Genomic DNA, 5,000 nt, shown 5'->3' with positions numbered 1-5,000 from the left:
GTGTGTGTGTGTGTTGTGTGCACATGTGTGTGTATGCATGTGTGTGTGTGTGTGTGTGTGTGTGTGTGTATGTGTGTTATAATGTGGTCCTCGTCTATTTGTATGTTATTGTCAGCACTGTAATATTTGTGTCACTACAATTATGTTGTGCTGGTGGTATTCCACATATTATCTTTGACTTGTCTATTGTGCTATTGCTGATAGCTCCACAAGACAATGACTTTGAAATGTCTACCTTGACAGTAACTCAAATTCATATATATCATGAAACTGACGCTGACTCTGAGAACTTGTACAACAACTCTACTACTACTGACCTCCTACAACTCACTGTCTGACTTTATAGTGGTTGGTTCATACCACTTTGTCACATGGGAAGGAGAGTGCCATTTTCACTACATCTCTTTAATTTTTTTTGTGGGGGTAAGCAAGTAATTCTATTTTAGTTTATTCACCCCTCCTCTCTTTTTACTGATTTTTTCCAACTTAATATTTTTTCTTTTGGTATCTATTTGTAGGAACTCTATGTTCTTCCTTTTTTCCCACTTGTATGCATGGGTTCAACCACCTATAACAGTGTTGGTACCTGGAATGTGTCAAAGCTTTTCTGCAGGTTCTTCTAATCTGTCTGGTTCATTTTCTATGAATATCTTCTTCAATTGGTTTTTGTGTCTTTTTCAATACCTTTTCTGTTTTAATTCCATACATCATTTTTTCCTATGTACTTTGTAATTTTTCATTCTTCCCAGTATTGTTTTCCATTTTTGTATAAACTCATGTACACCTTATCACCAATTTTGAAAAATTTTTGGTTGTCTTTCCTGGTATTTTTTCTTTCCTTGCCAGTTTATCAAAAACTGATTTCACCTTCCTCATGAACCTTCCTGCTGGTGTATTCAGATGTCACCCCATACACTCTTAGGAATTGCTGTACAGTGACTTCATCTGTAACTTTCTTGTTTGCTTTTCTCAAAGCTCTTTTAAAAATGTCCACAAAATGCTCTGTCTGTCCATTTGATTTGGAATGGAAAGGCATTATCATTTTATGTTCTACCTTGAACATTTCACAGAATTTTCTAAATTCACTAGACACAAATTGTGTTCCATTAATCAGATACAATCATGTCTACGAGGCCAAATCTTGTGAATAATTCGTGCAAAAAATTTATTACTGTTTTAGAGGTTGGTTTTTTGCACTTAACAATTTCTGGCCATTTTGTAAAACTGTCAACTGCAACTGAGTAGTAATAACCATTTAAGGCAGCGAGCTGGCAGAAATGTTATCATGCCAGGCGAAAAGCTTAGCAGTATTTTGTCTGCCATTACATTCTGAGTTCAAATTCCACCGAGGTCGACTTCGCCTTTTATCCCTTCGGGGTCAATAAATTAAGTACCAGTTACGCACTGGATCGATGTAATTAACTTGATCCCTTTGTCTGTCCTTGTTTGTCCTCTCTATGTTTAGCCCCTTGTGGGCAATAAAGAAATGAGTAATAACCATTTAACAGACCTGGAAAATCAGTATGTAGTCTCAACCATGGACTTTTTACTTTTGGCTAGGACTCCCATTTTTTAGTAGGCAATTTCACAGCCAGAGCACATCCTCCACAGCTTTTACTATGTTTTCAACTTCCTTGTCCATCTTCAGCCAATACACATAACTGCACATGAGTGCTTTCATCCTTTCGATCCCCAGATGTCCAATATGGAATTCTTTCAGTATACCATCATATATTGAATTTATATTTACCTGTTGCTGTTTTTTCTTACCAAACCTACTTTCATTTTCTTTAGCTGACCACATAGTTTTTCTGTTTCATTAATGAACTTATCTTTTGATGCGTTTCACTTTATCTCCTCCAGAATTACTGGTAACTCTCGAACAATGTTTCACATTATGTGTTTAATTTCCCCTTCAGATTTTAGGGCTGTTATTACTGTGTCCTCAAATGGTTTGCCATTTTTGGGTATTAATCTGGATAGGCTGTCAGCATGTCCTAGCTTTTTCAAAGGTAAATATTCCATTGTGTATTCATTGTTTAGTAGTATGGTACCCCATCGCTGGAACCTGTTTGCTGTATGTACTAGGATTCCTCTCTTGGATCCATAAATCGTTAGCAATGGGTGATGGTCTGTTTGTAGTATAATCTGTCAACCATGTATAAACCTGTGAAACTTTTTTATGCCAAATATAATCACCAGTACCCCTTTTTCAATTTGGCTATAATTTTTTTCCCACTGGTTGCATGAGCTATGGCCTTTTGGCTGCCATCTTCACATTTGTGTAGGAGTATGGCACCTACCCTGTACTCACTAGCATCTGTTGCCAGCATCATTTCCAACTTCAGATAAAAGTGTTTAAGTGACAAATCTGAATTTAACATGCTTTTTAGTTCCTCAAATGCCTTCCGGCATTTTTCTGACTAAAACCATTTGGCATCCTTTTTAACAGCTCATTTAGTAGAGCCCTTGTGTTGTGTATGTCCGGGATATATCCTTGATAGTAGTTTACCAATCCTAAAAATACTCATAACAATTTGACATTTGTTGGGGGAGGCATATTCTATATTGCCATCACCCTTGATGGGTCTGGCCTTTATCCCCTTTAATCAATTTCTTGACCTAAATATTTGATTTTTTTCATAAAAACTCACACTTTTTCTCTGTTAGTTTAAACCTGTATTCATTTATTTTTTCAAATACTTTTTTAATATGTTCAAAGTGTTGCTCCACTGACTCACTCTTTATCAAAATATCAAGATAAGCAATAACGAAATCACAATCAATTAACATTGCATCCATCACTTGTTGGAATATGGCAAGTGCCACTTTTACTCCAAAACGAAGCCACTTGAATTTATATAATCCACGATGTGTGTTGATTGTTAAAAGATGTGCACCATCTTCCTCCACCTGTATCTGTAGATAGGCCTCTGAGAGGACTAACTTTGAAAACATTTTTCTTCCATTTAGTTTTGAGAACACTTCTTCTGGGCTTGGTAATGGATAATTGTGTTTGACTAAGCAGTCATTTAATCCAGTTGAAAAGTCCACACACACTCTTAGTTTTTTTTTTTTTGTTTCTTTACACATACTGTCAGAGCTGCCCAGTCTGAATGGTCAACTTTTTCAATTATATCTAGACTATCTAGTCTTTCCAGCTCTTTATTGACATGATCTAACACTGCAAATGGTATGTTTCATTTGGGCCTAAAAGCAGGTGTTACCTTTTCTTTTACTGCAATCTTCATTTTTGTTTTAGTGCAACAGCCTAATCCTTCCCCCCCCCCCCCAAAAAAAAAACACTTGGAAACAATTTAAAAATTTTTTGTCTCTTTTGTTCACCTTCATTCGAACTTTTAACCATACCGACTACATTTTCACAGAGAACACTAATGGGAGTATCCCACATTTTAAATAACTCCATGCACTCTGCGCCAAATAGGTTTAGTGATTTTTCCAACACATAAATGATTGTCCTTTTGTTTCACTTCAGAAAGTTACATTGCAAATACATTCACCAATGGAATATAGTTTCTTTTCTGTAACACAATATACTACTTTATTTGATTTAAATAATTTTGGCTCACCAATTTGTCGCCATGTTTCTTCATTTATGATACTAATAGCACTACCCGTTTCTAATTGCATTTTGACAGTTTCAATTTCCACTTTGACAAATTTTCTGTTCGTTGTATATAAACTTTTTTCTCTGATGACAAACTATTTATTTTTTCTTGTCTGGTCCAATTTTCTGTCTTAGTTCTGCAGTGCGATTTAATGTGACCTGTGTTCCCACAATGAAAACACTTTGCTTCTTTGAATCGACACTCTTTTCTCGGGTGCCTACATAGGTTTATCTCCTGTTGTATATCGTATTTTTTGTGAAACACTTAATCCATCTTCCGACTCTTCTACACTGATTTTATCTGTAAACAATCTCTGCGTTGGATTTCTTCTGTGTTGTGCCTTACTTTTAATATCATATCGCACGCTTCTGACAGCTTCTGGAGATTATATCCGGGGTCATTTCCAACTTTGCGAGAATTTTTGTTCTGACTTCTATGTCCTTTTTAGCAGTAAGTCCCTGAACAAAATTCAGGCACCTGAATGAGTCTGGATTTAGTTTATCCAGTTTAAATCTCTTGCACTCTCTGTTCGCTCTACCCACACATGTGGTAAAGTCTTCATCATCACTTTCTCAGTGTTCAAACACTTCCAATGTGCTATGTTTTATCACTAAGCATTCTACATAAAATGTCAATTGTGTCCATGAAATTTACGTCAGAAACATTTTTAGGCAATATAAAGTTACAGTTTCATCAGAACAGATGTTTTCATTTCGTCTATCCAGTCTTGGCATTCTTTTTCGAAAATTTGTTCAAATCTTCTACAATATGCCTCAAAAATGACTCCTTCTTATGTTTCATATCTAAATTCATTTATTGAATTTGCCACATCATCTGCTGAAAACGTATTTTCTGGTTTTGTTACCAACTTCATTAGTTGTAGCATTTGTTGATGTAACATTTGTTGTTGTTCTTTGAATTGTTACTGTTTGTTGTTTTTGCAACTCAACTAGAATCTCTAACGAATTTTCCATAATTTTACAAATTTTTTGTAAAATATGTACAACAAAATTATTTGTTACTCCTCTGTTTTTTATCAATGTCATCTGCTTAAATTGTTTTCCCATGAAAAAACAATTTTTTTTTTCCAACGTTGTTCACTTGAATTGTTTATGTCCATGTCGCCACTGTTATGATGTGGATCCTCATTCACTCGTATGTTGCTGTCGGCATCGTAATATTCGTGTCACCACATTTATGTTGTGGCAGTATTCCACTTATTATCTTTGACTCATCTATTATGCCTTTGCTGGTACTCTGCAAGACAATGACATTGAAACATCTACCTAGACATTAACTCAAACTCTTATATATAAGGTAACTAACACTGACTCCAACTGAGAACTCATACAATGACTCTACTACAATTGA

This window comes from Octopus sinensis, linkage group LG2 (genome assembly GCF_006345805.1).
Source record: "Octopus sinensis linkage group LG2, ASM634580v1, whole genome shotgun sequence".
NCBI lineage: Eukaryota > Metazoa > Mollusca > Cephalopoda > Octopoda > Octopodidae > Octopus > Octopus sinensis.
This window is presented reverse-complemented; position numbering follows the sequence as displayed.